Here is a 13,921-nt window from a genome sequence, read left to right as displayed (position 1 = left end):
AACTTATGCTGCATGGGCTTCCTGATTCTGCAAAGCCTGTGAAAGGACCCAAGGATTCATGGTATCAAGGAGAGGGATCATTACTGGTTGGCAACCCTTCTTGATCCACGTTACAAGGGTAAAGTTCCAGAGCTCATCCTGCCTTCGCAGAGGGAGCAGAAGACAAAACATCTTGAGGACGTCTTGAAGAAAAATTTGTGTAACACCTTTCCAGACACTGGGAGGTTACCATTTCCTGGACAATCCGTTTCTAAAGCTTTGTTCAGTCAAAGGAAGAGCTGTGGAGAAGGTAGCCGGCTGACTGATGCCTTTAAACAGTTCTTTAGTCCTCAGCGTCCAGGGCTGTTGGATTTAAGCAACCATCAGCAGCGCCTGCATCCTATGGTGCAGGATTATCTAGGGGCAAGAGCAGACTTGGAGACCTTTCCAACTGAGCATCCACTGGGTTACTGGGTCTTGAGGATGGACCACTGGCCAGAACTTGCTCAATATGCAATCAAGTTACTGGCCTGTCCTGCTTCCAGCGTGCTTTCCGAACAGACATTAAGTGCTGCTGGAGGTTTTGTGACGGATAAAAGAGTGCGTCTGTCCACAGACTCCGTTGACCGGCTGACCTTTATCAAAATGAATCAGTCCTGGATTAACATTAGCTATCAAGCCCCTGATGCTGATGTAACTGATTGATTTTGCTGGGGATCCCTTGAAGACTGCCTAAGCTGCCTATCCTTTTACTAAATCATGATTATGCTAGTTTTGAACAATGTTTTTGGTTTAGGGCACCACCAACACCCAAGGCCCAATTTTTCTGCAACTGCATGTAATTTCAATATTTTTTTCTTCTTGTTTTTAACAGCAGGGCCCATTCCTACACCCAGCAAGAGCAACTGTGAGGGGTTACACTGTTCAGGCACCACTAGGGATGGGCCGAGCATAAGTTTCCCATTCATCGCCCATTCAGGTACTCGCCTAACACCTCAACTTTCTTGGCACTTAGCAGGATGTTCGCCCACCGAGTACACTGTCAATAGGTTGTTAAGGCTTCCTTGCTGAGAGCTGAATTTAAAAAAATAATTGGAAAAAAAAATGTAAATTAAAAAATAGCTTGGGGGGACCCTTTGAGTCTGGTAAGGCTTTTAAGGGGAACACCATGACAGAGTAAACAAAAAAAAAAAAAAACGGTGTGGGGTCCCCCATAAAATCCATACCAGGCCCTTTGGGTCTGGTATAGACTTGAAGAGAAACTCCACATCAAAATAAAAAAAAATAAAAAAGTGTGGGGCCCCCCACAAAATCCATACCAGACCCTTATCCGAGCATGCAGCCTGGCAAGTCAGGAAAGGGGGGACAAGTGAGTGCCCCCCTCCTGAACCATACCAGGTCACTTGCCTTTAACATGGGGAGGGTGCTTAGGGATGCCCCCCCAAAGCACCTTGTCCCCATGTTGATGGGGACCCCACACTCTGTGTGTACCCCTACAACCCCCCCCCCCCCCGGACTCTTCACTCTATACATAATGTATCCACTGTTAGTGAAATATAGCCACACCCACTATTTGATGAGGTTTGGAGGGTGTGTGTGTGAGGGGTTTTTTTTTTTTTGGGGGGGGGATCATGGTTGATTTCCTGCACCTATTTTCTGAGGGAAAAAAAGCCCTAATTAAAGCTAAGCATTTTTTGTGTTTCTTAGTGAATGTCATCAATCAGCATACTATTTCCTGCCCTTATCATGTTTAGCAGTAAGAGGACATGGAGGAGGAGGAGGGGGAGTGTCATTTACCCCAGTGTATATTCCCACATGTGTGACTCTATAGTCATGGTGGCTGCACAGATAAGAATAAGGAGGAAATGAAAAGCTTAGAAGGGAACATGCTGGTCTACACAATCTTAGCTTACAGTGGGGATGCAGAGAAATGGGAGGGACAGCTGAAGGCAGGATCAAACAGGTATATTTCACTCAACACAAAATTAATGCTTTAGTGGTTTTGTGAGTATGAACACTCTGTTATATAGCATCTAATGAGAGTTTTTTCATAGTCTGAGATTAATGATACTGTAAGCTTTGAAATTTAAAGCTAGAAGCCCACTGGTTGCCATGCACAGCTGCTCCAGATTCTGTCTGCTCCTGTCCAATGGTGACAACACAAACATAAATTTTATTTCCTGCATCATTGTACAGGTTGGCAAGAATCAATGACAGCCTATGGACCTACATGCTGCAACCCCTACGTTGAAGGCTCTATTGGTGTTCAATAAAACCCAATTGTTGACCTGCCATGTAGTGTACAAAAGCTTCTGTGTGGGGAGGTGACGAAACATTATTATTTTAATGTCTAATAATGCACTTATCCTTTAATTCCAGCTCACAATAACCTATCTGGTAATTCATTAATGAAACTGAGTAAGGGATCACCAGTTAAGCTGCACCACCTAGAGGTTGGTGCTGACACACAAAGGATGTACACATCTAAAAGGATGCTAGGATAGCTTATTTTATATATCACCAGGTCTAATCAAGCAATTTCCCAACGCTTAGGGTGTCCTGCCCACATTGTAACGTGACTTGTTCAGTTGTTCTATATGTCATCAAGTGATGTCAGAGGTAACTTGTCAAACACTGTTACGATGGAGATAGTGGGCAGGGTGAAGCTTTCCTTGTGTTCTGTTACTCAGACAACTACTAACAACTCTAGCCTCTATAGTCTGTCCTTTGTTACAACAAACCATGCAGAAACATCATACCTGCCCACATAGGGTGTCAGACTGACTATTTTTGATTTCTAGTTGGGTGAAATCAAAAACAAAGTTGATCTTTGAAGAACAGAAAGAAAGTGGGGAACTTTGTAGCCTACAGAGAAAGAAAGCTACTTGCCAATTTTTGGTATTGACATTAAATTTATTCATTATTCTTGAGTCTGTTAGGTAAGAATGACAGCTAGAAAACTGCAATCTAAGAGGAATATGTAAAAAAATTTGGAGGACATTTTGCATAAAATACAGCCGCTATTAGGTGCATATTAGGCTTAGCAAACTCTAAGCAACAGTTCAGCGGCATATTTGTGATGTTTGCCCCTGTAGTCCTGGATAGCCAATTGGAACAGATTTGCTCAGATCTGTGACAGATTTATCACTGTAGATGAGACAGATCTTCACTCTAACTAGCCTTTCTCAACTGGGGTGCCATCAAACTTTAGGCAGCATTACAAAAATGGGCTTTTTCCCATAGCTTCGCACATGTGTTTGCTGGAAGCATGCTTGATCACGCACCCTCAGTATGAAGACTGAGCTGACCAGCAGCTCCTGATCTCAGAGCAACGATCTGTAGCAGGTTTTTAACAATATTGAAGAGAAAACGGTACAACTATGTACCGTTGTACCGTTTTCTCCTTTAATATTGTTTTTTAAAAAATGCAAATATATATATATAAATATGTGTGTGGTGTGTGTGTACAGTATATATATATATATATATATATATATATATATATCCAAAAGTATTGGGACACCTGCCTGTACACGCAAATGAACTTCAATGGCATCCCAGTCATAGTCTGTAGTATTCAATATTGAGTTGGCCCACCCATTGCAGCAATAACAGCTTCAACTCTTCTGGGAAGGCTGTCCATAAGGTTTAGGAGTGTGTCTATGGGAATTTTTGACCATTCTTCCAGAAGCGCATTTGTGAGGTCAGGCACTGGTGTTGGAGAGGAGGCCTGGCTCACAGTCACACAATACAGCAGCAGTGGCATTAGGTTTTTAAGTTGCATACACACAGTATGGAGTTGGGGTAGTGTTGTCTAGCCTGGGGTCGGCAAGCTGTCGATTGCAATCTACCCATCTACTGCAGTTAGCCGACGGGTAGATCATAACCATAGCCCTGCTTCCCCCCAGGCTCTACTGTTCTCATCTTTACAACAGAGCGGAGAGCAGTAGGCAGCACAGTACTGGATGGAGGGTGGGAGCAGGAGCTGCCTAAGTTAAAGTTAACCTTTCCAGTTAACCAGCAGGTGATTGTTTACTAGGATGGCGGGAGGTCTTAGCAAGCAATCACCAGCTTTTTATGTGCAAAATTAACTCCAGCAGCTCCTGTTCCAACTCGCTGCCCTGTACTGTTATGTGCTCCCTGCTCAGCTGTACACACACTGTCAGGTAGGAGAGTGCTACCTACACAGCCTGTGTATTTGTGTGGGTATGGGGGGAGAGGGGTGATGTGATGGGGACAGAGGACAATGTTGAAGGGGGGACAGGGGACACTGCTTTGGGGGGGGGAGCACACTATAGCCAGGTGGTGGGGCTGATGTGAAGGGGACAGAGGACACTTTGGGGGGCAGACACTGCTATGGGGGGCACAGGATGCTACAGTGGGTGGGGTGTGAGGTGAAGGGGGGAAGAGGACACCACTTTGGGGGGGACAGGACACCACTGTGGAGGGGAAGGGGGGCAGCAGACACTATAGTGGGTGGGGATGATGTGAATGTGGCAGATGACACTGATATGGGGGGCAGAGGACAATACTCTGGGGGGGCAGAGGAAACTGCTATGGTGGGGACAGAGGACACTACTGTGTGGGGGCAGGGGACACTACTGTTGGGGGGGGGGTGGCAAAAGATACTACTGTGTGGGGGGGGGCAGAGAACACTATTGTGGAGGGGGGGGGGCAGAGAACACTACTGTGGAGGGGGTAGAGTACATCACTGTGGGGGAGGGGGATGTGAAGGGGGGCAGAGGACACTACTATGTGAGTGTGGGGGCACAAAACATTACTGTGGGGGGTGATGTGAAGGGGGCAGAGGACACTACTGAAACACACTGGGGTTGATTTACTCGAACTAGAGAGTGCAAAATCAGGTGCAGCTGTGCATGGTAGCCAATCAGTTTCTAACTTCATCTTCTTCATTAAAGCGGAGTTCCACCCTAAAAAAAAATGTTAACAAAAAATACCCCTAGGACAGTCAGGGCTAGTGCATTTCAGCAACGATAGCCTCTGAACTGTCCCCTGTTTAGCTTACCTGTAAGAAGAAAAAACATACCTTGAAAATGTCTTGTCCAGCGCTGCCATCTCCGGTGTGGGCAGCTGAAGCCGGAGCGTCCCTCTTCGTGTCCTCTTCCGTGATGTCGGAGTCCCAGAATGCCCTGCTTGTCACTACCGGGGCATGTGCATCATCCCGCAGCTGGTTCTGCGCATGCCCAGAAGCTGTTCTAATCCATCGGCAGGGAATGACGCGCCTGCACCGGAAGTGACGAGGGACACTGGTGCAGGCGCATTGACTCCTGGGATTGATGACGCAGTCAATGCAAAGGAGGAAGTGACATCGGGGGCCGTGGCCACAAGAGGAGGAAGTGGAAGGAATGTAAGTTAATTTTCTGAAAAAATAAGGTAAGTGAAACTAAAAAAAATTATAACTATCCAATTCTTTTTCAGAATCGTTTAATCTAACGGAAGGTGCAAAGTTCAAAAATAGGGTGGAACTCCGCTTTACGCTTTGACAAAAAAAATTAAAAAATCCTGGAAGCTGATTGATTTCTATGCAGAGCTGCACGAGATTTTGCACTCTCCAGTTTTAGTAAATCTACCCCACTATGTGTTCTGCATGCCATCTTTTTGTTAGGAGCTTAATACTTCTTTTTTTTAAAGGACGCAGTCCAGAGAAGCCAACCACCCCCGAGGATCTTTGGTTTTCTCTATGTTGTCCAGGTAGATCTCAACCTCTAAAAAGGTTGCCTACCCCTGGTTTAATCTCTTCTGTACTGCCCCACATAGATATACTGTGGCACGTACGTGATTTCTTGCAATGGATCTGGGGCGCATGCCGCTGGCGACCCGATCCCACTGTGATTGGACACAGTGGGAGCCAATTAGCGGGTCCTGCAGACCCGATGTCTGGCGGCACCTCCCGATTGTTGGGGAGAGAGGCAGAACAGCCATTCTGTGAGAGAGGAAGATGGAGATCTTGCGTTTCTGCTAACACTTTGATCGCCCCTGATGTTAACCCCTTCCCTTTCAGTGTCATTAGTATAGTGACACTGTATTAGTGTCACTGGTCCCCAAAAAAGTGTAAGTTAGTGTCTGATTTATCCGCCGCAATATCGCAGTCCAGCTAAAAAACGCTGATCGCCGCCATTACTAGTAAAAAAAATAAAATAAAAATTTCATAAATAATCCCATAGTTTTGCGCAAACCAATCAATATATGCTTATTGGGATTTTTCTTTTTTTTTTTTACAAAAAATATGTAGCCGATTACATATTAGCTTGAATGGATATTTTTTATAGCCTAAAGTAAAACATTTTTTTTTTTTTTTTTTCAAAATTGTCTGCCTTTTTGTGTTTATAGTGCAAAAAAAAAAAAGAGAAAGTTATATTTGCAAGAAAAAAAGGACATCAATTTTATTTTTTGTTAAAGTAACGCAGTGTCGGATCACGAAAAATGGCCTGGTCACGAAGGGGGGTAAACCTTCCAGAGCTGAAGTTGTTAAAGTGCCACTCCACTTGGGCCTCACCTCAGCCTTAGGTATGTGCTAGAGGTCCAAGAACATTAGCTGCCTGCTGGAGAGGATATCTGGAGGTAGAAGGGCTTGCAAAAAATGTTTTGGTAAAGAGCATTGCAAAGGATGAGGGTAGAAGCTACTTCTGGGCATTGAAAGACAGTGACTACCCATGTAGGGTCAGAGATCTGTCTGGCTGCACTCACAGGGCCAGTAATTATCAAAAAGCTGCTCTTAATGGGCCAACTGCTACTTTCAGAATACCTGTCCTTTTTTTGGGTATCCTGCATCCTTAAATCTTCTCTTCTAGAACCGAGTTCAGCAATAAAAGGTAAAACTAAAGTGGCCGTTGCTCAATTTATTTTTCCCCACATGATACACCAAGAAGCAGACCCTGAGATGAATATAATATATATATATATATATATATATATATATTATTTAGCTGCCCACACTATTTAGGACAGTGGTCTCCAAACTTTGTAAACAAAGGGCCAGTTTATGGTCCTTCAAACTTTAGGAGGGCCGCACTGTGGCCAGTAGGAGAAAAAAAATGTCCTGGCATCAGTGGGAGTAAACAATGCTCCATGATTGGTATTAGTGGGAGGAATATTGGTGTCAATGAGAGGATTAGTGCCCCATCATTGGTGTTAGTGGGAGGAATAGTGCCCCATTGTTGGTATGTGTGGCAGAAACTGTCAGCAACAGTGGGGGGAATAATGCCTCAAGGGCCAGATAAAAGCAAGTAAAGGGCCTCATCCGGCCCCTGGGCTACAGTTTGGAGACCACTAATTTAGGGGGTTATTCTGCACCACCCCAAGTGAACCAGTACTAACACGTGAATGTGAAATTCACCTAACATTCACTGCAAGTAAATCAATCACCACATAATTGAAATGAATGGTTTATAAACAAAAATGCCCAATAATATGAGATAATGCAAACAATGTAGAGACCCATCTGTAATAGATCTTACATCATTGTCATCTTATAATCAAAATGCCTTGTTTGTCATCATACGTGTGGATATCCTAGACACAGTTATTGCATTCAGTTTGGCCTGTTATTTTTTTTTTTTTTGTGCTGTTAAATTACATGTTGTTCATCCTTAAGAGCCGGTTCACACTACTTCGACTTGTCAGGCGACTTGGTCTCCTGACAAGTAGCTTCCAATGCTGTGCAATGGAACCGTTCTAATCAGAACGACTCAAGTCGCTCCGACTTAGAAAAAGGTTCCTGCACTATTTTTTGGTGAAATCGGAGCGACTTGCATTGACTTATACTATGAGAAGTCGTTTGCAAGCCGCGATGATGTAGCGCTGCACGGGCGACTTCAATGTCGCCCAAAGTCGGGGCGACTTTGAGTCGGATTAGTGTGAACCGGCTCTTATGCTTTCATACCACAAAGTGCTAAAAGTTACTTTAAAGAAGGATAACTCTTCCATTAAACAAATCTGCCACTTATACTGTAAAATTAAATTTGAATGATACATGGTTGGTGATATTTCCATTTCTCATGCTTAAAAGCTTCAAAAATTGCATGCAAGTGCTTTAAATCACAATCAATCAGTCACCTACTCTCTTTATGACAAACACTTTTGATATTAGGATGAAGCTGTATTTTTTTTGCTGTCTTCTGAGAATATTTTTTTTCTTCATTCCTTTTTGTCATTTGACATCAAATAACTCATTTGTTTGTGTCACAAATCTCTATCAAACAGATATTTTCCGTTATGCGTATTTTTATGCCTTGTCTAATTTTCTGCAGCACACCTTCACATAAATTATTAAAATACTGCACTTTTTTATTTGCAGTTACTAAAAACCTGCATTACAAAAAAGGCAAGATAGCATTATAAAAAAAAAAAAAAAAAAAAATGTAGATTATAGTTTAGGGTACAGCACCCTCTAGTGTCAAAAAATATGTTAGCAAAAAGCTAGCTCTGGTAGCAGGAATGGCTCCAATAACTATAACATAGATTTTCATGCTACTTCTGTAGGAATATATACATAGTAATTTAAATGATAGGTTCATGTATTTTAATAGAAGAAAAAAACTTAAAAAAAAACATAACATACTATGCGTATTTGTTGGAAATACAGTATATTATGTACTACCTCATTGGCTAATCAGAATGTGCACGAGGGCAGAGGAGGCGGTCAAGTTCTAACAGTAAAAATACATTTTTAGTTATAAATTTCAACATATTAGTCTTAATATAACCATATACCGGTAGGCCATCAATCCAAGAATAAATAGTAGTAAGAAGAAAAAAAAGAATATAGGGTGTTCAAAGATTACCAATAGGTATTACAACTAAATACCACAACAAAGTTAAAAGAGCATAGTTTATTACACAATATCCTAAAATTGTCCAGATAAAGATTACATCAATTAAAATATGAAGACGTTTAATGGCTACTGTCACAAGTTATATTATCTGTTGACGGGTTTCACCGACTGCACCGCTTCTTCAAGACTTCATATTCACATATGACAGATTTCTTGTGTGTACAAAATTTGATCTATAAGTCAAAAGAATACATATAAATATTGTGCATAGGTATAAACAGAGTATGCAATGATGTGCATAAGTATAAGCACAAACAATGGAAATATCAATACTCACATGTCAATATAAAATTAGGTGAGAAAGGGGAAAAAATAATAATTTGTACAATAGACTATCGCCACAAAAAAAAAAAAAAATACATACAAAAGCAAATTCTCCCAAGGGGAGATTAATTCATGCTCCTAGGCTATTGGGAGGCATATAGGAAACGACTGACAAGGAACAATATCATGGATACTCAAAGACCCATCACCATGGAAAGCAGCAGAGTACAGGACAAGCTTAATAGAATTATACATGGTACAAAAACGTGTAATCATATAACTATATCATTACATTCATTATGGCAACTCACCTAATAGACAGAGGAGCCACCCTCCATATCTAGAATTAAAGTGTTACTAAACCCAGAACAGTAAAATCAGTCTGTATATGCAGTAAAGCATGCTTGTTATACTCAATGTGGAACCTAAGGGGTTAATCCTCTGCATTGTGTAAAAGGCTGTTTGATCCATATGCACAGATCTTCCTCCTCTTTCACTGACTCAAAAACAGGTCCAGATTAGACAGAGTTACATGAATCAGGATACACATGCTCAGTTTGGTGTGTATTGCTAGAGAGTTTTTCTTTGGGAGAGTGCATGTGATCAGCACAGGGCCAATCAGCACTATCCAGACAGAGTGTCAGGGGTCCTGGATCCTAATAGGACAGCAAGTGCAGTGTGAAAACTCCTCCTACAAGCTCTAACCATGCCCTGACAGAAGTCACAAGACTGCTACAGTGCTCAGCATAAATGAGTACACCCCAACAGATTTGTCAGAAAACCTTTACTTTCCTTTCATAATCAACATTTACTACGAGACACTACTATAAAATACTCCCACAAATGCAGGCCATTGATTGCAACCAAGATTTGTTAAATTGCATACAGAAAAAAGTATTTTTCCTAAGAAATTCATTCAAGACCATGTTTCAAAAATGAATACACCCCAATGAAAGTCTTAGGAGCAAAGCCAAATTTTAGACAGCAAAATCCTAAATACCAAGAATTCAACTACAGGTGAATCTAATTATTCATTAACCACTTAGGCCCCGGAAGATTTTACCCCCTTCCTGACCAGGGCCTATTTTGCGATTCGGCACTGCGTGACTTTAATGGACAATTGCGTGGTCGTACGACGCTGTACCTAAACGAATTTGACGTCCTTTTTTTCCCACAAACAGAGCTTTCTTTTGGTGGTATTTGATCACCTGTGCGATTTTTTGATCATGCGCTATAAACAAAAAAAGAGCGTCAATTTTGAAAAAAATAACAATATTTTTCACATTTTTTTTATATGAAATTCACAAAAAAAATGTAAAAATCAAAATTTTTTAACATTTTCGTCCAATTTGTTTTATGCTACATATGTTTGGTAAAAAAAAATCGCAAAGCGTATTTTGATTGGTTTGCGCAAAAAAGTTATCGCGTTTACTAACAAAGGGAAAGATTTTTGTCATTTTTGTTGTTTTTTTTTTTAACGAGTAATGTGTTGCAGAGTGCGATCACTGGGTGCAGCGGAGTCCATTCAGATCAGACAGTGTGGAGTATACAGGAACTGGCTTCTTTTATTGGAACATAATCACAGATATAAAGGATGTCACTTTCTCATTGTAATAAGAACACAGACAGGAAGAGATAACCAACAAGTACAGTGCAGTGTACAGGAAATACACATCATAGAAAATGCATAGCATATCACTTAGCATTAGCGACATCTACTGTCCTATTTGTGAACTGCAGTTAATCTATAATAGGCTAAGCTTTAAAGTTGTTGTATCTCCAACATAATGGCGGCGATCTGCGATTTTTTTTTTTTTGCGGGACTACGACATTGCGGCAGACAGATCGGACCCTTGACTGACATTTTTGACACTTTTGGGGTTACCAGTGACATTACTGCAGTAATCAGTGCTATACATATGCACTGTTACTGTAAAAATGACACTGGCAGTGAAGGAGGTAACTGTATTGGAGAGGGAGAGGTTAAGTGTGTCCTAGGGGCGTGTTTCTAACTGTGATTGGCTGTGGCTACTAGTGTAAGAACAGAGATCAACGGTCCTACATAGTAGAACCGTCTGATCTCCATTCTTACACAGGGGAGTGTGACAGGCGGTTGTGTTTAAATTAGTCGCCTGCCTTTCTCCCGCTCTAACGGACGATCGTGAGTGCCTGGCGGACATCGGGTCCGCCGGGCACACGCACGGGGGGGGCCGTGACCCTACGTCACTTTGCCTGTGAGGGGCTGACTGCCGACGTAAATAGTCGTGCGGCGGTCGGCAAACGGTTAAACGGGTGTCCAGCAGACAGTTGATTATAAAAGGGCTTTACTTAACACAGAAAACCCCTTCCTCATGCTGTCACCAATGGCACCACATGGAAAAGAAATGTCACAAGGCCTGAGAAAGAAAATACATTTATTCACACAAGAAAGGTGAAGGCTACAAGAAGATCAGCAAAGCTTTACTTATCAGTCAGAATACTGTAGCAAACGTGATACACAACATTTAACAAAGAAGGAACTGCAACCATCTCATAGAGACATTTTGGCTGTCCACGGACATTAACACCACTACAGGAGCATCATCTGATGTTGAAGAAAATTGCCATGCAAGTTTACTGCAGTTAGCTAAAGAAATAGAAAGCCAAACTGGGGTGATTGTTTCTTGTGACACAATACGGTGTACACTGCAGAAGAATGGCATGCATTGGTGTCGTCCACAAAGGAAGCCTCTCCTAAAGCCCATGCACAAAAAAAGCCTGTCTAGAATTTGCCAGGGGCAATGCTGAAAAAGAAGACTACTGGGACTCCACTCTGGAGTGGACCAAGATAAATGTTTTTGTAACTGATGGCTTCAAAACTGTATGGCATTGCAAAGGTGAGGAGTACAAAGAAAAATGCATGGTGCCTACAGTGAAACATGGTGGTGGCAGTGTCCTTCTGTGGGGCTGCATTAGTGCTGCTGGTGTCGGGGAGCTGCATTTCATTGATGGTATCTTGAATACACAGATATATTGCTCTTCATTGAAAGAGAAGATGTTACCATCACTCCGTGCCCTTAGTCGTCGTTCACTTTTCCAACATGACAATGATCCAAAACACACATCTAAGGCCGCTGTTGCATTTCTGAAGAAGAACAGAAGTGAATTGATTCAGTGGCCAAGTACGTCTCCTGATCTGAACCCAATTGAACACCTATGGGGAATTCTGAAGAGACAAGCTGAGCATCCCAGCATCCAGACTCTAAAAGAGGATGTTTTTGAAGAATAGAAAAAGATAGATGTTGCAATATGTCACCAACTTAAACAAAAACCCTAACCCTAGAAGAATTGGAGCTGTCCTTACAAATCATGGAGGTCATACAAAATACTAGACAGAGTAGTTTTTGTTATGTGGTGTATTCATTTTTGCACTCATTTGAGTAAAACTGAAGATTTTGTAATCTAAGTTATATAGTTAACCTTACTTTTATGTAACGAGCTAAACAAAATGTTCTATAAAACTCAGTTTTGTCAAAATTTTGGAAATTGTTCTTGTGTTCATTGCGATATTGATTAAAATCTTACTTTTCAAAAGAGGTGTACTCATTTATGCTGAGCATTGCTGATGTTCGATTCACCTGACGGTAATTTTCCTTTCCTCATGCATAAACATGACAACATACACGTATGGTATAGGCTCCGTCCCTCGCCCAATCAGGACTGGTTATACTATATAAATGAGTCGCCTCCCCCAAGGCAGCATTCTCTTAACTAGACTCAAATGCGAAGCCCCCAAGGGAGGGACCTGTATGCTGTCATGCTTATGCATCAGGAAAGGAAAATTACCGTCAGGTACTATGTATAACATTTTCAGTTTTCCTGACAAAAGCATGACAGCATACACGTATGAGATGTAGCATGCCCAAAGAAAAAGCTACAAGGGAGGGTATGCTGAAGTATTTTATAATTTGGTAAATCCGGCCAGTACAGAACGACCAAACTCTACAGCAGTTAAGACTACCGGATCTACTTAATAGTGAGTCAAAAATGGGCTATAGGTAGACCGTGTTGCGGCTCTACATATTATTTCTGGGGATACACCATTGGATTCTGCCCAGGATGCCTCCAGGCTTCTTGTTGAGTAAGCTCTCACACAGGTTTGAGGTTCTAAACTTCTTGCCTCATAAGCCCTCTTGGTGGTCTTGACCAGCCACAATGCCAGTGTTCTGGTAGATGCTGCTAGCCCTTTTCTTGTCCCACCTGGAATGACGAACAGGTTTTCTGTTCTTCTGAAAGCGGCTGTTCTCTGTATGTATACTTCCAAGATAGACCCGACATCTAACTCATGCGTCTGATTTGATGTGTCTCTCTGCATTGTTGGGAGAACGATTACTTGTTTCTGATGAAATGGTTTGTTTACCTTCTGCAGATGTTGTGGCAGAGTTCTTAATATCATTCTATCCGGTAAGCAGCAACAATAAGGAGGATTGTATCCTAAGGCCTCAATATCCGATATTCTTCTTCCTGATATAATGGCAGTGAGGAAGACTGCTTTCATCGTTATTTTCCACAACGAGGTTGCTTGGTCATCTGAAAAAGGAGGTTGGGACAACATCTGTAATACCACCTGTAAGTCCCATGGAGGAACAAACAACCTTTTTTTGAGGACAATCTCTACTGTAAGCTTTCAGGAATTGGCGTACTAACTGCTGGGTAGCCCATCTTACCCCTGACAAGGCCGAAAGGGTTGAGATTTGGACTCTGAGTGGGTTTGCCTGTAGGGCTATTTTAAGGAATGTTTGAAGGAATTCCAGCACCTGTGATTCCCGTGGCACGAATGGGTC

This window comes from Pelophylax lessonae (assembly GCF_965119305.1).
Source record: "Pelophylax lessonae genome assembly, chromosome: 2".
Classification (NCBI taxonomy): Eukaryota; Metazoa; Chordata; class Amphibia; order Anura; family Ranidae; genus Pelophylax; species Pelophylax lessonae.
The sequence above is the reverse complement of the archived record's forward strand: the minus strand, read 5'-3'. Positions refer to the sequence as shown.